General features: G+C 41.6%; 1 protein-coding gene across 1 annotated transcript in view; it reads right to left on the reverse strand.

Moving 5' to 3' along the window:
- The window catches only part of LOC136882155 (protein kinase C, brain isozyme), a 490,637-nt gene that overhangs the window by 345,429 nt on the left and 120,805 nt on the right, over positions 1 to 24,403 (reverse strand). The window lies entirely within an intron of this gene.

Consider the following 24,403-nt stretch of genomic DNA (forward strand, 5'->3'; position numbering starts at 1 on the left):
CTTAACGTCCCCATCCAAGAGACAAATCGCGATGAACTGCGACATATATCCTCAGTCCATACGAACACAGCGGAAAGGTTTGGAAATGAATCCAGGTTTTGGAAAATAATCTAGCGGTTCTAAATTGAATACCATCACATTTCCTACCTTGACGGTCACCATTTTTATAGTGAATATTTTTTCGACCAACGGGACTCGAACCGGCTAACCACGGAGTCAAGATAATATACACGTGATGCCTTAATACTCATGGCCACCAGTCGACGATTATCCTATGCACAGTAGCCTCCCTAATTTTATGCCCAGAAAATTCAACTACAAATTAGAATACAATGTGCCCCAAAAGTCGCTTCACCGAGCTAATTGTTATTTACTCAAACATGCATGTTTTTGTTGGTATCAGTGCTCAAATACAAAGAAAAAGCAATCAGCCGAACTTTAAGGATAGCAAGCATGAATAGCAAACGGATAACAAAGCAAAAAAGTGTTCGTTGTATAGTGTTAGTGGAAAACAAACGAGAATAGTGAAGAAGTATCCGGTTGTTTCAGGTAGAAATTCCATTGGGAGTAATGACATGGGAATTTTCGAAATGAGGAGATAATGCTCAGTTAGGAATGGACTCGATGGATGAAGCCGTGCGCATAAACCAGCCATGTGAGGCGAATGGAGGAGGATAGATTACCTATGAGAATAATGGACTCGGCAGAGAAGGGTAAGAAGAGTTAGAGGGAGGTCAAGGCGACGATGGTTAGACTCCGTGTGTAATGATTTAATGGCAAGATGTGTGGCTCTAAATATTTTTTTTTAAAAGCAAAGTCATCTCGGTACAGGCCATGACGGCCCTTGAAGGGGTGGAAGGTCAAGACTTCCACTATCCGTAACCTCGGCACTTAATGGGGTAGGATGGTTAGATCTACGCCCGGCCTCCTTTGCCCCCAGGAATTAAGCTGGTACTCATTTTTGGTATAGGCTGAGTGAACCTCAGGACCATGTGCACACCCGGAAGTGGAAATCTCGTTTCTTAAATGTTACGACTTAGTAACGGGGATTTGAACTCACGTCCTTCCGGGCGAACCGAGCACGCCTTTACCGCCTCGGCCAGGCAGCCCCTAAATACTTTTAAAACATTTTGTTATTTTTTACAATTTGTTTTACGCCGCACCAATAGATAGGTCTTATGGCGATGATAGTGTAGTAAAGGCCTAGGAGTGCGAAGGAAGAGGCCGTGGCTTTAATTAAGGCACAGCCCCAGCATTTGCCTGGTGTAAAAATGGGGAAACCACGGAAAACCATCTTCTGGAACTAAATAACGAGGCCACAGAGCGTTACAAATAGAGGATTGTGGAGGCGTTCAGTAAATTGACAGTAGTGGTGGTGATTACTGTTTTAAGAGGAAGTACATCTGGACAACCATCCTCTATTGACACTAGTCAAAAAGAAAATAGAAGAGGTTCAACACTTCGAAAAATGAAGGTATCGGCAAAAGAAAGACAAGAGCCACGAAGGGCGTGAAACTGAAACTTAATACCGGTCGGGGTCGAAAAAGAACAAGAGTTGACCAAGGGAGGTCGGATAGGATAGATGAAAGTGAGAAATGCCAGACTCAGCTGGGGGAACCGTGGTCGCCAACCTACGCTTCGCAATTGAGAACCCCTGGTCTCCCCTTTAGTCCCCTTTTACGATACCGGTTTGCGAGGCGGTGTTGCTAAATCTGCACGAAACGAGATCAGCTTTAGGAAAAAAAACGAACACAGAGAACTTCTTCAGAGGAGAGATTTGAACACAGACTTTCGAGTAGACAGGGTCGGGCCAAAGTAAGTGCGCTGCGATGATAAAAATGAAATGGCGTATGGCTTTTAGTGCCGGGAATGTCCGAGGACATGTTCGGCTCGCCAGGTGCAGGTCTTTTGATTTGACTCCCGCAGGCGACCTGCGCGTCGTGATGAGGACGAAATGATGATGAAGACACATACACCCAGTCCCCGTGTCAGCGAAATTAACCAATGATCTTTAAAATTCCAGACCCTGCCGAACCCGGGACTCCTGTGACCACAGGTCAGCACGCTAACCATTTAGCCACGGAGCCGGACAGTACGCTTACAGTGACACGGTTCAAACCTCCGGTGTGTTTGTGCTTGATGATAATTTCTTCGCATACCTCTCAAGCCCGTCTCAGGCACGTGCAAAGTTGGGAACACCACCTTGTAGAGCTTGTTTGAATTCGCCCACGAAACGATCTAATTGGCTAACTTCAGTGTCTTATAAAACGATAACGGTGAATATGTTTAAATGATATCAGTATGACCAACTCTCTTACGCTCATATCCGCTGTTCACGTTGTTTCCGACCACCCTGTATGTATGTATGTATGTATGTATGTATGTATGTATGTATGTATGTATGTATGTATGTATGTTATTTATTTATTTATTTATTTATTTATTTATTTATTTATTTATTTATTTATTTATTTATTTATTTATTTATTTATTTATTTATTTATTTATTATGGCTTCTTTCATGTGGCGAAGTTAGGGCACCCGGCCCTCTCTTACACTCAACCACAATACAACAAATAATATTGAGGCTGCCTATTACTAATTATACTAATTATAATAAATATAATTAGTATAATTATACTATTTCCTATGTATGTATGTATGTATGTATGTATGTATGTATGTATGTATGACTTTTCACTTTAGAATTTTGTGAATGTCTTTTTTTTTTTTTAAGAAAGTTGTGAAAATTGTAATGAAGTGAATGGTGGACATTTCGAGTTTCGAGAATATCACTAATAGTTAGTAACAAAAATTGTAAAGTAATTATAACAAAATATTGTAATTATTTAAAAGAAACATATTGCTTTTCTTGATAAGGGGAATTTTGGAACACACAATTTTAGACGTTTAAGAACGTTATGCGCGCATTGTCAGGAGACTCAACGAGAAATCTTAAATTTCAGTGCAAAAATCATATACTTTGTTTACTGAGTGTATGAGCTGAACTCTCTTCCTTTCTTAAATTCCAGTGACGCGATAGAGATGACTAAAAACATACTGGAAACTGAAAAGTACGCTTCTCTAAGCAGGACCATAAACGGTTTAAATAGTGTTGAGGAATTTAGGCAGACCAGCATGTAAAGCTCCTTCTGTGAGTACATATATCCTCGGTATTCCTCGTCTCTTGTGAGAAGGAACTAAAAGAGGAGCCTCTACAGGGGCTGTCAATTTTGGTGATCGCAGGGCCACTAGCTGAAGCTGATAATGCTTCCACGTAATGGCGGCGGTCTCTTAACTTTAAACTTGTCTATCCGACCTTCCTTGGTCGACTCTTGTTCTCTTCTGACTCTCATAGAATTATGTCAGCGAGGCATTGGGACTCTTTCATGGCCTTCCCCTTTCGAATAGAACAGAATACCCCCATCCGCCAGTTACGGATCATTCGAAACTGGGGAGATTCGTTTATTGCAATTCATTAAGTCTGATGCAGGCATTAAATTAATCTTCTTGCAATTATTTGGACTATTACTTCACTAACTATTATAGGTATTTTTTTTGCTAGTGGCCTTACGTCGCACCGACACAGATAGGTCTTATGGCGACGATGGGACACGAAAGGGCTAGGAGTGGGAAGGAAGCGGCCGTGGCCTTAATTAAGGTACCTGGTGTGAAAATAGGAAATCACGGAAAAACACCTTCAGGGTTGCCGACAGTGGGATTTGAACCCACTGTCTCCTGGATGCAAGCTCACAGCTGTGCGCCCCTGACTGCACGGCCAACTCGCCCCGTTTTTAGGTATTTAAAGCTAATAATGCGTATATTCATTCCACAAATTATCATCCCTTTTTTCTTCTCTTTTAACTTTCTTTTTGTCCTAGATGTAGTACGGTACTAATTCTAAGACACACATGTATCATACTCTTCATTATATTAGTTCTTCTTCTTCTTTTCTTCATGTGGCCTCTAAATATTAGTTCCTAATTAGCGTCGACCTGTTAAGATATTTTGGTACCATGTTTTTCCTTCATTCCCACCTAGATATACCTGCTCCCTTCACAAAGCTGCAGGTGGTTCTTATCGGATCTTCTTGGATTTTTTCTCTCTCTTCACCTGGTAGTCCTAGAGTGGAGAGTCTTATTCTACCCAGCGCCTCACATTCGAAAAGTATGTGTTCAGCTGATTCCTCTGCTTCATTGCAATTCCTACATATATTGTCTCTTATTACTCCAATTCTGTGTAGGTGTTTTTTTAGATGGCAGTGTCCTGTCAACAGTCCTACTACCCATCTTATATTCTCTCTGCTGAGTTTCAACAGTTCTTTAATATGCTTCTTGTCTGGTCCTTTTATCAGTTCCTTTGCAAGCCTGCATCCTGGAGTAATTTTCCAGTTCTACATTTCTTTCTTTTGTACACATTTTCATATGTAGTGTCGGGCTTGTCCATAGGAAATCCCGCATACATGTTCTGGGCCTACAAAATGTGTTTCTGCCCCTTTCCTGGCCAGTTTATCTGCCTTTACATTTCCTTCTATACCTGCATGCCCTGGTACCCACGTTCTTTTAGTTAGAGATCCTCTTTTTCATTTCCTTTTACCACATATTTTTCTAAATACAAATATTTTTGTTATTCTTCTCGGTGTAATCCACTCTGTTTAATAATTTAACAATTGTATAGCCTTCCCCTTTCTTTAGCACATACCTTCATTTTTCGAAGGATCGGACATACATACATATCAAACAGGACCTGAGGGAGGAAACCATTCGATTGTGGGAGAGCGAGTGGGGAAACACTACAAACGGTACATAACAAAAGCCTACTTTCCTAATGTACAGAGTAGACTGAATAGTAAATCAAACCTAAGTCATAATATGACAGCTATGACAACAGGCCACGGAAAATTTGGTAAATACTTCGTTAGGTTCAAAATAACAAATGACTCTACATGTGTGTGCGGTGAAACAAATCATCAGACAGCTGACCATATTCTTTGGGAGTGTAAATTACTCAACTCCGAAAGAGATGAACTTTGTAGGAGTTTTATAAAGTCAGTGGGCCAATGGCCAGTGGAGAAAAACGAACTCGTGGACAAACACCTAAAGGATTTTTATAAATTTGTAAATAAAGTAAATTTTGATATCTTACAACGAGATAGCAGTTAAGTGAAATATTGACAAAAGTCATGTGTAAATCATTGTATATAGGGTATTAATTAGTACTGTCATTATGTAGACTATATACAAGCATGTAGTAATATTTATTATTTATTGATAAAGAACAATACAGGCTATCGGCCCAAATACATGTTCCCGTTACAAAGAAGAAAAAATGTTAAAGAAAAAATAAACTAAATCTACCATGTGGACGCTCACAGGGCAGAAAACTGGGTCACATGCAAGCGCCACCCTTATAACTACATAAACTAAGTCTACTATGTGGACACTCACATGGGCGGAAAACCGGGCCACATACAAGCGCCACCCTTATAACTACCTTACTGACCGGCCTGCCGTCCCGCCCCCCCCCCCCCCCCCACCTGGTGAGGAAAAAGAAGGAGCCGCCCTCCCTGGGACGATACGACCCTCTACACAGTTGACAAAGCTATATCCTCATCATGCATGTAGTAATGGAGCATGCTATCAATAAATGATTTAAAAAATACATGCATACATACATACCCTTTCGCCCACGAGAATTGGAGAGTTGTGAAAGCAGGCGGCCGAAACTGAGTAACACTTACCTGTAATACAAGAAACAAATTTCAAAATACATATCACATATGACATTGAATGACATGAACTGTTATCTTAGTAACTCTTTACAAACTCAGTATAAAATAAACATATATTAAGTTTTTATGAACAAGATGACACTGTTCTTATTGGTAATATAGATGAATATGATGCGTATTATTTATTTATTTAAAAAATTATGTTTGAGAAAAAAACATGGTGTATAAGTGCGTATTTTTGGTCACACTATAATTGTTTTAACTGTTCTCTAAGTATTGGTTACGTTTTTTAATTTGTTTTTGCCATAATGTCAAAGTGACTTTGTGTTTGGTTATTGTGAATTTCCTTTCCTTCGAAATACTTTGTAGTTTAACGCAATTTGGAGGTAATAGATTTCGCGAAAAGTAACTTGTCAAAATAGCAAGGACAAAAGAATGTGGTCAATTTGCTGCTGGTAGGCCTCTCCTTACAGACACTCAAACATTCACTGTTAAGTGTTCCAAACTCGCTGTTACCATGTTGTAATTCTGAGCTGTCAGTGAAACTGTTAACATAACAGTGAAAGCAGTCATTACTTGTACAGAGGACAGGCGTTGGACGTGTTTCTCTCTTCTCTACAGTGAAGTAGGAATTCAGTTGTGCAAAATACGATTTCACATTTATGATGCTAGAAAGTAAAGTACTCTGATAGTGGGAAATTGCGCGAGTTAGTTAAAAGAATTAAGTGAAAAATATTTGAATTCAGATAGGGTAGGGTAATTTTATTTTGCAAAATTTGCGATGTAATGGGTTACAGCTCAGAAACATTTTGCAATCCAACAACATTGTAGTACTACAGAACATGAAATGAAAATGAAATGTCGTATGGCTTTTAGTGCCGGGATATCCCAGGACGGGTTCGGCTCGCCAGGTGCAGGTCTTTCTCTTTGACGCCCGTCATAGGCGACCTGCGCGTCGTGATGAGGATGAAATGGTGATGAAGACAACACATACACCCAGCCCCCGTGCCATTGGAATTAACCAATTAAAATTAAAATCCCCAGCCCGGCCGGTAATCGAACCCGTGACCCTCTGAACCGAAGGCCAGTACGCTGACCGTTCAGCCAACGAGTCGGACTACAGAACATCAAAAGGTTTTCCATGAAATTTATGGCCAATATCCCATTTCTTTTGTTTATCAACTGTTGCTTTTAGAACGTAAGTGTATGCATATTTTCAGAGATTTTAGGTAATAGAGCCCTATGCCTTACTGATAGCTAAGGACCAAGATCAATTTTCCAAATGACATAATACTGAGCGATGTTGTTTTAATGATCAAAAGGTATCTTTATTAAAATGTAATAATAATAATAATAATAATATTGATTTTACGTCAAGGTGCCACAATGCTGTCCCGCAGGAGTTGTACGTGCCGCTCAACCCGGTAGTTGTAATACAGCAGGATGCTTTATGCAAATTTTCATTTAAAATATGGGATACTTAGTGCCCCATGTTTCAGTTTATGTCCTAATAAACCTACGTTTCCAATCCAGGTTTAAAGAAATAATTTTTAAATAGATAATTTTATATTTTTACACTTGTTGACAATATTAAAAATACCTTCATGATTTAATATAATCTGCTGATGTTCTTTGAAGAACGACATGGCATTCTGTTATTAATTAAATGTTTTCTTTTTCAGGTATTTTCTAGTACGTATTTATTAACTGCACAAATTTCGATAGTATTAGAGAATTAAAGGCTATGGGCCGATTGCAGAAACGATGATTAGTTTTAAGACTTAGACAACGTCTACCTAAACAACGTCTAAATCGAGCACGATCTTCCATTGCAAAAACAATGTTCAGTCGATGTTTAACTAGACATTGCTTAAACTTTCAATATTGGTTTGAAAATGGAGATAGAAGTACTGTATCTTTCATGCAACTCTTCGCTTGTCGCAACCAATGAAATTCGTCGGTGCGCGCGCCGAACGTCATTCAGCTGTTTGTCTTCCTACACATTACTCAAATATGGCTAAGCATAAACATGACTTGCCCTCAGATAAGAGTATCGCTTTCGGTGGAAATTAAATCTCATAATATTATCGACACTAACTCGACACGGCACCGTACGGGGAAGTGTAGCTTTGATTATAGCGTTGTTACAGTGAGTGTAATCTACTCATAAATACGATAGCTTCGACGAAGGGCAGAAGAAGCAATAGTAATATGCAACCGAGTGTGTTGTACGGGCCATATAGATGTAGCTTGCATTCTGGAGATCGTAGGTTCGAAACGCAACATCGGCAGCCCTGAAGATTGTTTTACGTAGTTTCCCTATTTTTACACCAGACAAATACTAGGGCTGTTATTACGGCCATGGCTCTTCTTCCCCAGTACTCTTTAAACAATAATCACCACCATCACCACCACTTGCTTTTCCCTATCTGATAGATGCCGAAAACTTATACGATTATATATACATATAAAACCCATACAACCTATTTTTTTTTAGTTTTCACTATTATGTGTGTTTACTTGGCAGTAAATATAAGTGAATCCCTCCCGGTTGATGTATGTAACAGCCCTCTGATGATCGGGATACGTAACTCTGATATGTATGTAGTCGAAGTGACCTATAATTCCATGGAAATTACCCCAGGTATATAATAAAATACATCGGTTTCCAAGAATTGCATTCAAGTTGAAAATTACCGTACTGTTCCTTTGTCAGCGCCAACGGCCGTAGCCGTGTTGAAACACCGGATCCCGTGAGATCTCCGAAGTTTAGCAACCTTGGGCGTGGTCAGGAGTTGGATGAGTTGCCACGCGCTGTTGGTGGGGGGGGGGGGAGTAAGGGAATGGAGGAGCGGAAAGGAAATGGCCACCCCACCGCACGTAAACTCCGGCCCAGGAACACCACTGCGGAGGTTCGGACCTGCCTTCGGGCAGAATAACCCTTACCTTACCCCTTTGTCAGCCTCAAGAAACAAGTCTCTCGATAAGCGAAAACCTTATTTTAAGATATATCTCCCCGTACACGTCAAACGAATTGCTTTGATTTAGCAGCGGGCGACCCACAGAGAGGTCGTCGGACTAACCTTTCTTCCCGGAATAGTCTCAACATGATAATACAAATTACATGTTCCATGGTACATAACCTCTGATTGTGATTCACTCCTCTCATTTGAGGTTAAACAGTGCTCTCGCCAGTGTTTAAACATGACCAGTTGAACATCGGTTTTAGACAGTGTATAAGTGATAAATAACGTCTCTGCAATGCGACAGCCATACTTAGGCATTGTTTAACCGTAGACATCGTATACATACCGTTTCTGCAATCGGCCCTATATGTCTTATAAGATGTACAGAAATGAAGATAAACCTCCGCATTTATGAACTAGCCAAGAAATCTCTACGAGAATATGTTCCTTCTCTTCGGAAGTGCTTCTACTCGGGCCCTTCGACATTTTGAGCCGATCGCTTTTAGTGTCAGAAAAAGGAGGTAAGGACGAGCTGGATGTAGTAGGTTCATTTCCCCGTCGACATAGAACTAATCGCTCTATCCTGCTGAGTGCCAAGGGTTACGAATAGTGGAAGCCTAAACCTCCCACTCTACCAAAGACATCTCGGGCTGGTAAAAACCGAGGAATTTTGTAAGCCAACAAAATGACTACATAACCTATCTGAAAAATCTACTTGGCAATCTTAGGGGCGTAATGTCAACTCCTAAAGTTGTTATAATGTAATCTCCGAAGAATATGGTGAAGTGCAACACTGCACTACAATATAATTTTTCACCAAGGTTTACTAGCACAAAATTTTCCTTCATACATTATAGACTGTTATGATTTTCGACGTTCAGTCTACAAACATCTGTCATTTAACCAGACACCTCGGCAATCCTCTTATTTGCAACTAGTTCTGTAGCCTCATTCAGTTTCGGACCTCGTATCACAATATAATTAAAAACTGAGTCAAACCATCGCCGTCTGGTCTCCCTGTACTTCTCCTAACCTCCATGGATTTTCCTAGTTAACCTATCTTCTTTCCTTCGCCTCTTATGACCCCATCACCGAGGTCAGTTAGTACATACAACTTCATACATCGAATTAATTCCTAACTTAGCATCTATCTCCTCATTCCAGAGTACTGTTCCCACTTGTTTGTACCTGCAATCATTCACGCTACTTTCATAACTGTCCACTCATCTTTCACTCCCGTACAGGAAAGTCTGTCTAAAAACAGACAGAAAGACAGTTTCGTCCGAGATATAACTTCGTTCTTACAGAATACCGTAGACTGCAATTATGAGCTCAATGTATTAACTTTGCTGCACGTTGATCAGTTTCACTTGGTCTAGTATACTACCATCCTGGGAAAATACACATCCTAAATACCTGTAGGTGTTCAGTCCTCAGCCTCAAGGCTGGTTGGATCCTCAACAGCTCTGTCATCAGCTGTCATAGATGGCCTACGCATCACTGAAGAGGTGTGCTAGGGAAATGAAGAGTGAGGTAGTTTATTGTTGCTTTCCTCCTGAAATGATCGATGATGATGATGACGATGATGACGATGATGCTTGTTGTTTAAAGGGGCCTAACATATGGGTCATCTCGGGATGAGGACACGAGTTTGCATCCGGGAGATAGTAGGTTCGAATCCCACTATCGGCAGCCCTGAAAATGGTTTTCCGTGGTTTCCCATTTTCACACCAGGCAAATGCTGGGGCTGTACCTTAATTAAGGCCACGGCCGCTTCCTTCCAACTCCTAGGCCTTTCCTATCCCATCGTCGCCATAAGACCTATCTGTGTCGGTGCGACGTAAAGCCCCTAGCAAAAAAAAAAAAAGGACACGAGTTTACTTTATCAGAAAGGTATCCTTAACTTTTCGAGATTTAAGACAGCCAGTGACATATTTTGTGGATTAGGTAATATGTGTCCGGCCCCGCGGCGGCCCCGGGTTCGATTCCCGGTTGGGTCAGGGGCTTTTAATTGTAAATAATTAATATCCCTGGCTTAGGCACTGGGTGTTTGTGTCGTCCTTAACGTTCCTTTCAGTACATTCAACACTTTACACTTCCGCCATTTACAAAACACGCGCAGGTTCCTCACATATGGTGCAAGTAGGGGCAAAATATATTTCTAGGTCGACGTCCCGAACAAATAGCTTTTTAAAAAAAGGAAATATGTTCTAATATCAATAAAACAGTTTAAACATGTATGATTCTTCCGTCACTACTGACTAAATTCTATATAACACTGGTGCAATTAAAATTTGTCCTTTTCAGTCGTTAAAACATTGCATTCAAATACAAGAGCCAGCCCCGTGGTGTAGGGGTAGCGTGCCTGCCTCTTACCCGGAGGCCCCGGGTTCGATTCCCGGCCAGGTCAGGGATTTTTACCTGGACCTGAGGGCTGGTTCGAGGTCCACTCAGCCTACGTGATTAGAATTGACGAGCTGTCTGACGGTGAGATAACGGCCCCGGTCTCGAAAGCCAGCAATAACGGCCGAAAGGATTCGTCGTGCTGACCACGCGACACCTCGTAATCTGCAGGCCTTCGGGCCTGGTAGGCCAAGGCCCTTCAAGGGCTGTAGTGCCATGGGGTTTGGTTTGCTTTTATTCAAATACAACTGCAATTGACAGTTCTCTTTGCTTGTTGAAATAAGATTCTTCTTATATCTTTCTGACTCCATGTTTAATCATGTCGCAATTCTTCTCCAGATGAGACGAACATCTAACAAGAGCCGTTCTGAGGAAAGTTCTCATTTTAATATAGATACTAATTTGCACTTTACTTTTTTATTATTTCTTTTTTTTTTAGAATTCGCTTTACTTCGCACCGACACAGTTACGTGTTATGGCGACGATGGGATAGGAAAGGGCTAGGAGTGGGAAAGAAGCGGCCGTAGCATTAATTAAGGTACAGGTGGTGGTGGTGATTATTATTGTTTTAAGAGGAAGTACAACTAGGCAACCATCCTCTATATAACAATAATCAGAGGAAAAAAATGAAGGGATACGACACTTCGAAAAATGAAGATATCGGCCAAAGGAAGACAAGGGCCACGAAGGGCGTGAAAATGAAAGACTCCCTAGCCCTCGCAAACCTAGTAGCGTCGGGGTCGGAAAAGAACAAGAGTTGACCAAGAAAGGTCGGATAGGATAGATGAAAGTGAGGAGCCTGGCACAAGTAAGTAGAAGCAATGCCAGGACTCAGCTGAGGTCCCCGTGGTCACCAACCCACGCTCCAAAGTTCAGAGTCCCTGGGGCCCCTTTTAGTCGCCTCTTACGACAGGCAGGGGATACCGTGGGAATTAAGGTACAGACTGGTGTGAAAACGGGAAACAACAGAAAACTATCTTCAGGGCTGCCGACAGCACTTTTTTTAAATAACATCTGTAAATACATAAGCTTACCGGAATTAAGTCGATGTTGCCAACATCCCATTGTTGCTTAAAAAAGAGCTGCACATTTCTAGGATTTTAATGAACACTTTATTACACAAGCTGTCAATCTCGCACGATTTCTACTAGGAATTTGCATACACCCAAGGCATCTCGCCCTGTATATAAATGGTTCATCTTGACATAGACAGGTGTTTTCTAGAGATTGAGTTTAACTAATAGAGATCTCTACGCTGAAGAAGTGTGAGGTGACAGTAAAGCAGTCCCGCGGGAGGCGCTGGACCGTCACAATATCGGCTCCAGCAATGATATATGGAGATTGACAAGCCCTAGAACTCCGCTCACGAACAGCTTCTCTGTCTTAATGGACGGGCGAGTTTGTCACTGCGGCTACGTGCTACTCATATTCTGCAAACTCCGACACCAGTTCCCAAAGTCACACAACATGAAAAGCAACCGCGTCAGGAAAGTAGTGTTTGATGAGGCTCGAAGTCCATCGAAAACAAACAAGAATAAACCTCGTTGGGCTTACAGTATTTTCTTGACACGGCAAAAGCCCAAAAAGCCTATATCACGTCTACAATTACGGGTCGTGAAAGCATCAATGGTAAGAATAAACGTCGTTTATACAGGATGGGTGGGAAGTAGCTCCCTAATTTTAAATGTCCGTAAGTTTTATAATTATTGAGATTTATTAATGAAAGTTGTTTTGTTTTGTTTTGTTACGGTATCCCTGAGAATACCCTGACCTGCAGTAGCATCTTCTTCCAGTGAACGACGAGATGGCAGGAAGGTTGACTTTAAAAGAGCGCGCCCAGGTCGCTTCGCGTTTTGAAGTGTGGCGATCTGTAGCCCTTGTTCAGCGATGGTGGCGGGGTCTTCATGGTCCTCATGCGACACTTGATGCTAAAACCATTAGGAATTGTTACACCAAGCTAATGACAACTGGGTCAGTTGTGGATAAACCAAGAAGAGGACAATCTTCGGTAGCGCGATTGCCAGAAAACGTAGCGGCAGTGAGGGAGTTATTTACTCGCAGTCCTGGTAAATCAACACGCCAGGCAGCTCGTGAGAGTGGAATACAGTGCGTGTTGTGTTAAAGAAGGACCTTGTCTGGAGACCATGGAAGCCCCATTATGTTCAGGAGTTATCGTTGGAGACGATTGACCGGATCTGTTTAAAAACATGACATTCTTGTATGTTCACGTCGTTAGGTCGATAACGCAGGGGTATATGTGGAATTTTAGTGTGGTATACACATTCTCATGGTCCTGAGAACCGAACACAACTTGTTCCGTGTGAAAATATTCGTTAACAAAAATCTTATGGACATTTAAAACTAGGGAGCTACTTCCCACCCACCCTGTACATTTATGTTATTTATTTCCAAGCGATACCCGTACAGCCCGCCTGGTGCGCATGATCGCTAAGACGTCAAGTCTATATGGTCTGACACCGTTCGAGTCCCACTGGTCGAAAAAAGCTCACATCAGAATGTTGGCCAACACGGTAGGAGAGGTAGCGATATATTTATTTAAAGTTAATATTACAAGTAGGACCAGAGGTCCCTTCGTCTGTAACTAACTGCCACTTCAACTTAAATGTATCAATTAATATACGAAATCTAATAAGAACATACATACCTATATTATCATTATAGACTTATGCCTTTCAGCGTTCAGTCTGAAAGCCTCTGTGAATTTACTAAACGTCGCCACAATCCTCGATTTGCAACTAGTGCTGTGGCCTCATTTAGTTCTCTACCTTTTATCTTTAAATCTTTAGAAAATGAGTCTAACCATCGTCGTCTTGGTCTGCCTCTACTTTTCTTACTCTCCATAACAGAGTCCATTATTCTCCTAGGAAACCTATCCTCCTCCATTCGCCTCACATGACCCCACCACCGAAGCCGGTTTATGCGTACAGCTTCATCCATAGAGTTCATTCCTAAATTAGCCTTTATATCTCCATTCCGAGTACCCTCCTGCCATTGTTCCCACCTGTTTGAACAAGCAATCATTTTCGCTACTTTCATGTCTGTTACTTCTAACTTATGAATAAGATATCCCGAGTCCACCCAGCTATCGCTCCCGTAAAGCAAAGTTGGTCTGAAAACAGACCGATGTAAAGATAGTTTCGTCTGGGAGCTGACTTCCTTCTTACAGAATACTGCTGATCGCAACTGCGAGGTCACTTCATTAGCTTTACTGCATCTAGATTCAATCTCACTTACTACATTACAATCGAGGGAGAACACACATCCTAAATACTTGAAATTATCGCCCTGTTCTAGCTTTGTATCACCAATCCGATATTCAATTCTGTTGAATTTCTTACCTACTGACATCAATTTAGTCTTCGAAAGGCTAATTTTCATACCATACTAATTGCACCTATTTTCAAGTTCCAAGATATTAAACTGCAGGCTTTCGGCACAATATGTCATTAAGACCAAGTCGTCAGCTGTAAGTACGTTGAACCAAGAACTCATTCTACCATCAATTCTCTAAGAAGAACACATAAACAAACGTAAGGTACGTTTTCCTACTGAGGATAAAAAAATAGAACTGAAAACTAAACATCTAGGAGATTACAATATTACTTTTACCATTTCATAAACATAGACTATACTAACAAGGGAGAGAAGACATAAGAGAAACCTAAGAATATTAATGCCGAGGATGAATTAGGAATAAAACTGAGCATCTAAAATGTATTTAGGAGATTATGATATTTCGTACTGTTTAATTAATTTGGTGAAAATTCACCTACATGGCTTAAGAAGTGGAAAGGTAGCGGTATTTAAGACATTTTTTCTGAGTTCCGACATTGCTATGCTGTATTTCATATAGTTTAAGGACATTGTAGAATTGAAAGGCAGTGACGATGAACGACTTAACTGCACTTCACCGTACGATAGATCTTATGGCAACGACAGATTAGGAAAGAGTTACGAATGGGAAGGAAGCGGCCGTGGCCTTAATTAAAGTACAGCCCCAGCATTTGCCTGGTGTGAAAATGGGAAACCACGGAAAACCATCTTTAGGGCTGCCGACAGTGGGATTCGAACGCACTATCTCCCGGATGCAAGCGCACAGCCGCGTGCCCCTGACCGCACGGCAAACTCGCCCGGTATGATGATGATAATGATGATGATGCTTTGTTGTTTAAAGGGGCTTAACATCTAAGTCATAGGCCCCTACTGGTACGAAATGAGACGAAATGCAATGACAATTTAAAAGTCCAAAATTCATCCTGTGACTAGAATTTAAAACGCAATGATGGAGAATGAAAGGATAATTCTCAATTTAAAATAATAAGCGGAGCCAACACACAATACTGAAAGTTAAAAATAATTCCAAAATCGATCCACTGCCTAGAATTCAAAAAGATGACGACGAACAATGATTATCAACTTAAAACAATCAGTGGATCGACCCGCAATGTCTCACCTTCCCAGAAAATCTATTGAAAATGTAGTATTACTGACCAAGTGACTGCTTACAAAGCACAATTCTGAATTCAGGTCAACGGTCCCTCGTAATGGTACCTATTTATCGCTAGTAAAGCAGAACCATGGTATTTCTCAAGTTGCAGTACTAATCAAGAGTAGCGTAGACTCACGGTGTTCCAAACGTTACGGCACTACTCACAAGTACTGTACGTCGCACAGGTAACGCAGACCTATGGTGTTTCTCACATAATGCCGCCACTCGCAGGCAACGCAAACCCATGGTGTCCCTCACATAGGTGTACTAATCATAGGGACTCGTACTATCCCGTGGTGTTCCTCACATAGTGGGTACTAATCACAAGCAACGTACGCCCGTGGTGTTCCGCATGTACTGGTACTAATCACGGGTACTGTAAACCCATAGTGACTCACCCACTACTGATGCCAATCACAAACCTATTGTGTACATAACATAGTGGTACTACTCGCAAATAAAGGCGACCCATGGTTTAGCCCGCGTGATGGTACTAATAACAAGTAGTTTCAGGTTATAATTCAACCATCCCTTGATCGCCCCTTTTAGTCACCTCTTATGACAGGCAGGGGATACCGTGGATGTATTCTTCAACTGCGTCCCCCACCCAGAGAGGGTGATATGGAATATCGAACAAACTTTATTTTGCCTTTCAAATAACAGACTACTTCTGCCGGGTTTGAATGTACAGTGCAATCCTGGGATCCGTAGGCCGACAATCTACCACTGATGCACGCAGCTAACTAATTACGAGATGTTAAACTCGTAACGAGATGAATACTTAATTTCACTAATAGGTGCGCTAAACCTGAAAGATCAATCAATCAATCAATCAATCAATCAAACAATCAATCAATCAATCAATCAATCACTACTGATCTGCATTTAGGGCAGTCGCCCAGGTGCCAGATTCCCTATCTGTTGTTTTCCTAGCCTTTTCTTAAATGATTGCAAAGAAATTGGAAATTTATTGAACATCCCCCCCTGGTAAGTTATTCCAATCCCTAACTCCCCTTCCTATAAACGAATATTTGCCCGAATTTGTCCTCTTGAATTCCAACTTTATCTTCATATTGTGATCTTTCTTACTTTTAAAGACACCACTGAAACTTATTCGTCTACTGATGTCCTCCCACGCCATCTCTCCACTGATAGCTCAGAACATACCACTTAGTCGAGCAGCTCGTCTCCTTTCTCCCCAGTCTTCTCAGCCCAAACTTTGCAACATTTTTGTAACGCTACTCTTTTGTCGGAAATCGCCCAGAACAAATCGAGCTGCTTTTCTTTGGATTTTTTCCAGTTCCTGAATCAAGTAATCCTGGTGAGGGTCCCATACACTGGAACCATACTCTAGTTGGAGTCTGCAAGGCTCCATTCTCGGTCCTCTGGTGATTCAACTTCCAATACCGTACGTTATTTTAGATGTGCAGTCGCGCAGATGTTTGCAGCCGCAGGTAGGTGGGAGAGCGCTCTTGGCAACGGAGAATCATTGATCTTGTGGAGAAAACATACACAGGTTGCAGTGGCTGGCAAACAAAACACCAATACATTCCTCAAGTAAACTTGACATTAACTCTGCTCTGCGGTGAGTTAGCAGAGGTTAAATATACTGGAGTAGGCTGAGTCGCAACACGGCTGCAAATTTTAAAACGTGAATACATCTTCTGAATGGAGAGAGTGTTTCAACCAACTGTGTACAATATCAAACATCACAGTAATAATTTCGTTCCACTTTTATTGTTATATATTATTAGTAGTGATGGGATTTTAAGGTGAATCCCCTTTCCAAAAATGTAGCTATTTTCATACAGATAAATCAATACAGTCGAACCTCGATATCTCGAACCTCCATTACTCGAAATTTCAGTATCTCGAAGTAACTTCAATTTCCCGACCGTTCGTCCTATTCTCCATGTGTATTTATTTTACTCGACATTCGGTTGCAAGAATTTCTCGATTTCTCGAAGCAAACGTTTTCTCCCTTGAAGAAAAAACAAAAAACAAAAAACTCTGTAACTCGAATTTTGTACAACATTGACTGTGCGTGCAATACAGCATTTGTAGTTTGTGAGGAACAGTTAACAAGTGAAGAAAGGGTTACAGTGATGCTGGGAGTTAATATGACGGGAACCGAAAAAAAAACTTCTAGTGATCGGAAAATCGGCGAAGCCCCTTTTTTTTTTTTTTTTGGTGTGAATTTATTAAGGGTCACGTACGAAAGCAGAATCTTGGCTGCGTAGTTTCGAACTTACATACAGAGTCAGTCGAATATAAATGACAGTGTTTCTCACAGCAATACATGTTGTTGAAGGGGCTGCGTAGCCGAGGCGGTAAAGGCGTGCTCGGTTCGCCCGGAAGGACGTGGGTTCGAATCCCAGTCAGGAATTTAAGAAACGAGATTTCCACTTCCGGAGGTGCATATGGCTCTGAGGTTCACTCAGCCTACACCAAAAATGAGTACCAGATTAATTCCTGGGGCAAAGGCGGCTGGGCGTAGAGCTAGCAACTCCACCCCATCACGTGCCGCAGTTAACAATGGTGGAAGCCTTTACCTTCCATACCTCCAAGGGCCTTCATGGCCTGTACGGAGATGACTTTGCTTTGCTTTGCTTTGCTTTGCTAAATGTTGTTGAAAATTATGTGGAAGAAACGAAGGTTAACAGTAAAAAAAACCCGGATTTTTTCCAAAGGTATGTTTCTTGTTTCACTACTGTATGTATGGCTATGACTTTCTCCATTATTTTTAGCCCATATGATAATAGGGTTATACATCTATAATTTTACATTTCTTCCTATTTCCTTTTTAGAACAGTGGTACAATGCTTCCTTGTTGTCAATCTTCAGGTATCCTTTCATCCTTCCATATGGCATTGAGGGCTCGGTGTAGTCACTGTAGTCCAATGCTTCCTGCTGCCTTAATCATATCAGCATTGATTCGTCTTTTCCACTTGCTTTACCTCTGGTCATTGCTTTCATTGCCCTTTCAAGTTCCAACCATGTTATCGGGTTCTCTTCTTTTTCTCCATCTATTATTTCCATTTTCTTATCTCCTCCCTCTGAGCAGTCATGCTCATTATAAAATTTTTCAAAATAGTTTGCCATCACCTTCTGAAGACCCTTTCCTTCATGTACTATCGGTCAGTCTTCTCTCTCTAATGCGTTGATTTTTTTTCTTGATGTTATTACTCGATGTTATTACTCTGTATAACAGTTTCTGATTTCCTCGACTATCTCGCTCAATTTTGTTGGTAAACTCTCCCCAACATTTCTCCTTTTCTTCCTTGATACTCCTCTTTACTTGTAGTTTCAATCTGTTGTATTCCACATGTAATCTTTTTATCTTATTCTCATCTCTCTGATTCGTTTTTTGATTTCCTTTATCCATTTCCTTCTTCACCTTGTTCTTTTCTTTTATTTCTTTGTTAATTTTGTCTCTCCACCACCGTGTCTCCTTTCCCTTAACCTTTGCTTTTGTTTTCCCGCATACCTCAATTGCTGCTTCCACAAATGTCCGTCTTAAATTGTCCCACTATTCTTCTCCACTTCGTACTTCTGTGTTAGGCAACTTCCTTTTCATATAACCTTGGAATGCCATTCTTTTATCCTTCTCCTCCAATTCCCAAATCCTGATCTTTGGTTTCTTCTTCATTACAATTTTAGGGATTTTTACTTGTTTTAATTCCACAATCAATAATCTATGATCACCTGCCATACTTTCACTGGGGATTATCTTCGTATTCATGACGTATCTTCCCCATTCTCGGTCTGTTATTATAAAGTCGATTAGTGTTCCATACTGTCCATCCCAATTATATCGGCTGATCTTATGGCTTTTCCTCTTCATAAACCATGTGTTCTTTATTATCAGGTTATTTCCGATACGAAGTCTAACAGTTTCTCTCCATTTCTATCGCCATACCCATGTGGGCCCAGAACATTCTCATGTCCTATTCTATCAGTTCCCACATGGGCATTCAGATCTCCCATTATCATGATCCCATCTCCAACAATATGTGTTTCCAGTTCATTGAAGAACTCTTCTTTTTCTTCCACGCTACATCCTGTTTGTGGAGATTTTCGTCATGTGGTATATTACTGAATACCTTCTTCATTCTTCATATCCCCCCCTCCCCCCACAGACACACACCTCTCTCTGGCTCCCTCATTTCTGAGGATCGCGAAACTGCAAGACCTTCACGTTATACGTCCTTGTGTTTTCCTGAAAGCAGAACTGGGAGGTCTTATGCAAAGAATCTGGCCGAAAACCAAGTTTTCCATATTTCCTTCTCCTTTACGGGCTACAATATGTGACCAAAGACTCTTAGAGATATACAGTTCGTCTCCAACACCACATTTCGAATGCGTCTTATTTCTTATCTTTTTAGTTGTTTTGACAGTCTATGTTTCAGCTACGCAAAGGAAGACGGTAAAGGTGAGTGTTCGAACTAATCGGATCCAGACTGAAGAATGTTGCGACATTATCTTCTTTCTTACTGTAATTCCTTGGTGCACTTTCCATTACATGTGACTTTTGAGCTGTGGTATTAATATCCGCTATTTCATTTTCAAACAAGTTGGTTACTCCTATGCATTCTCATAATTCTTATTTGCTGGCAGTTGATCTCCAGAGCAAAGTTGCAGCTTACTTCTTCAACGGGTACGTTCAGTCTTCAGCCGTAAGGCTGGTTGGATCCTCAACAGCTCTGCCATCAGCTGTCATAGATGGCCGAGGCATCACTGAATAGGCGTACTAGGGAAATGAGGAGTGATGTAGTTTCCCCGTTGCTTTCCTCACCGAGCCAGAAGTTGCTATTACACATCAGTCTGCCAAGCCCACTGAAATGCATGCACCCTATGAGCAACATTTTCACACCATTCATAGCAGGGACTAGCTGCAGAAGGAATGGCATTGCTAGCATCGCTCATACCTCAGACACTTTCATATTGTAAAAGCTAAGGATAAGACAGCGACAGATCAATGAAAGTAACAAGAGTAACATAGCTAAATCTCCCTCATCGACCGCAATGAGAGTGCAGTAGTATGATCGATCACAGAAACTTCCGACCACCTCATGCTACTTCTCCATTCCATCACTCCGTATTCTATACATACTCCCCATAAATACTGAATTAACGATGGGACGAAGAGTTACTTCACTACAACAGTTACAAGTATCGCGGCTACAGAAAAGTAACTGCGGCACATGACAGTAACAAGAAACACCGCAGTTCAATCTGCGCAGAAGAGTCGCTGGTCGCTGTGTGAACTTTGGTCGCTATCCACACGATCAACCATGACAATTGCTTATTTTAACCAATTTTATTATTATTATTGATATGTACAGTCGTATCAGCACACACTTTATTAAAACATAACCGGTTTTCGGACACTAAGGTCCATCATCAGTGTTAATATTTGGTTAGTACTCGACCAACAGCCTGAGCACGATGTCAACAGGGCTACAATTTTTAACTCATTTTGACGACACACTTATGTGAAATTAAATTTAAAATTTAAATATTAACACTGATGATGGACCTTAGTGTCCGAAAACCGGTTATGTTTTAATAAAGTGTGTGCTGATACGACTGTACATATCAATAATAATAATAAAATACACTGACTGACAGAGCAAATGCAACACCACGAAGGAGTGGTCAGAACTTTATGCCAATTGCAGGGTAGACTGACGTCACTGAGGTATGCTCATGATGTGAAATGCGCCGCTGTGCTGCGCACGTAGCGAACGATAAATGGGACACGGCGTTGGCGAATGGCCCACTTCGTACCGTGATTTCTCAGCCGACAGTCATTGTAGAACGTGTTGTCGTGTGCCACAGGACACGTGTATAGCTAAGAATGCCAGGCCGCCGTCAACGGAGGCATTTCCAGCAGACAGACGACTTTACGAGGGGTATGGTGATCGGGCTGAGAAGGGCAGGTTGGTCGCTTCGTCAAATCGCAGCCGATACCCATAGGGATGTGTCCACGGTGCAGCGCCTGTGGCCAAGATGGTTGGCGCAGGGACATGTGGCACGTGCGAGGGGTCCAGGCGCAGCCCGAGTGACGTCAGCACGCGAGGATCGGCGCATCCGCCGCCAAGCGGTGGCAGCCCCGCACGCCACGTCAACCGCCATTCTTCAGCATGTGCAAGACACCCTGGCTGTTCCAATATCGACCAGAACAATTTCCCGTCGATTGGTTGAAGGAGGCCTGCACTCCCGGCGTCCGCTCAGAAGACTACCATTGACTCCACAGCATAGACGTGCACGCCTGGCATGGTGCCGGGCTAGAGCGACTTGGATGAGGGAATGGCGGAACGTCGTGTTCTCCGATGAGTCACGCTTCTGTTCTGTCAGTGATAGTCACCGCAGACGAGTGTGGCGTCGGCGTGGAGAAAGGTCAAATCCGGCAGTAACTGTGGAGCGCCCTACCGCTAGACAACGCGGCATCATGGTTTGGGGCGCTATTGCGTATGATTCCACGTCACCTCTAGTGCGTATTCAAGGTACGTTAAATGCCCACCGCTACGTGCAGCATGTGCTGCGGCCGGTGGCACTCCCGTACCTTCAGGGGCTGCGCAATGCTCTGTTTCAGCACACACACTGCTCGCATCTCCCAACAGGCTCTACGAGGTGTACAGATGCTTCCGTGGCCAGCGTACTCTCCGGATCTCTCACCAATCGAACACGTGTGGGATCTCATTGGACGCCGTTTGCAAACTCTGCCCCAGCCTCGTACGGATGACCAACTGTGGCAAATGGTTGACAGAGAATGGAGAACCATCCCTCAGGACACCATCCGCACTCTTATTGACTCTGTACCTCGACGTGTTTCTGCGTGCATCGCCGCTCGCGGTGGTCCTACATCCTACTGAGTCGATGTCGTGCGCATTGTGTAACCTGCATATCAGTTTGAAATAAACAACAATTATTCGTCCGTGCCGTCTCTGTTTTTTCCCCAACTTTCATCCCTTTCGAACCACTCCTTCTTGGTGTTGCATTTGCTCTGTCAGTCAGTGTAATTACATCAGCACTGTTCAGAATGGCTTTGATATTTTATAATGATTATAATTTGTTTTAACCAATGAAAGTTTCAGGTTGTTAAGTGGCACCGAGGAACAACTAGCGTTTTCTCAAAATGTATAATGAATACAATGCAATAAACATAATATTTAGAACACAGCAGATATCTACCAGTACTGCTGTACCGGAGCATAAAATTAGCTGCTCACCGCAGACATCGAACCGCGGATGATCGGTCGGTACAGAGTCGCCAACATCTGATGACGAAAAGTAGGTAGCTAAAACTGTTTGCCAAAATGGCCAGAAATGGCTAAATATATGGAGTAGCTTGCAAATAGTCGGTCGATTTATTTATTTATTTATTTATTTATTTATTTATTTATTTATTTATTTATTTATTTATTTATTTATTTATTTATTTATTTATTAGAATCGCACAGACACACATAGGTTTTATGGCGACGATGAGATAGGGAAGTGCTAGGAGTGAGAAGGAAGCGACCGTGGCTTTAATTAAGGTACAGCCCGAGCATTTGCCTGGCGTGAGAATGGGAAACCACGGAATACCGACTTCTGTAAATCATAAAACAGTGTCGGTTCTCTCCCTCTTTGTTTGTTTGTTTGTTTGTTTCTTTCTTTCTTTCTTTCTTTCTTTCATACACTCACTCACACATTTTTTTTAAAGTGTAGCAGCGAAAAGAGAGACAGAGAGAACAATATAAAACGAACAATTTGTTTCAAATGATACTGAACTCATCCGATAAAAACATACATCATCCTCATCCGTCTTCAACTGCACCCCTTTCAGAAGCACTTGTAGTATCCGTCGATTTTTCTGATGACGTGTAAGCTGCACACGTTCCTACAAATGTAAGCACTAAAGACCACACAATTTTCTACTGCAGCATTGTTATACTGGTTAAATTCTAGCCAGAATTCAGTCGTGGAGGACCTGTTTACCCATTTCCGAAAACTTATATTCTTCCACTGACTTTCTTCTTGGTCAACATTCCTTTCAAATCTTCTCGGATGGCCTCTTAAACTGTTTCCAAGATTTCACTCATACTGAGTAGTGACATTTTCGGAGGATTTCGAAGTTGTTAGGCAGCCGATTTTCAATTTCTCAATTTTCTTTTATATAATTTATACACTTTCTCTTATATTCTCCTTTGTGTCATGCGACAAATTGATATTTTTATTTCATTCTCAACGAACCAAGACAAAGGAGTCGAACATGTGAGAAAAGTCGAATCCGAAATTTTGGAGGTTATTTACGAAGCAGAGATGTTCTATTACTGTCATCTCATCGATAAAAGAATTTCACAAAATGCCAAAACTAGAAATATTAAAACCTATTACTACACTGAAAATTGCGATATAAACGTCCAGAGAAAATACAGCTAGAAATGGCCCAAGTTACGAAAAGAAAGTGGCTTTTTCAACAATTTGTGGCCAGATCTAACCATACAGTGCCCGGTAACCGAGCAATGCCCGCAAGAACCTCGGAACATTGGAAGTTGTCTTGTCTTCTCCAATTACAAAGGGAGGTCGCCATGTGGTTTTCTACAAAAGTGTTCAAATTTTGAGGATTTGGCCTTCATTAAAAATATTTTAGGCCTGTTCGAGAGTTTTTGTCAATTGGCCTCATTTTGTTCAAAATTTAACGTTTAAAATCTATCCTCAAACTTTTGTAATATTATTCCCGCAGACATTCCCTACTTGTCTCCGCGGCGTAGTCGCCAGCGCATTGGCATTAGGAACTGAAGT

This window comes from Anabrus simplex, chromosome 10, assembly GCF_040414725.1.
Source record: "Anabrus simplex isolate iqAnaSimp1 chromosome 10, ASM4041472v1, whole genome shotgun sequence".
Classification (NCBI taxonomy): Eukaryota; Metazoa; Arthropoda; class Insecta; order Orthoptera; family Tettigoniidae; genus Anabrus; species Anabrus simplex.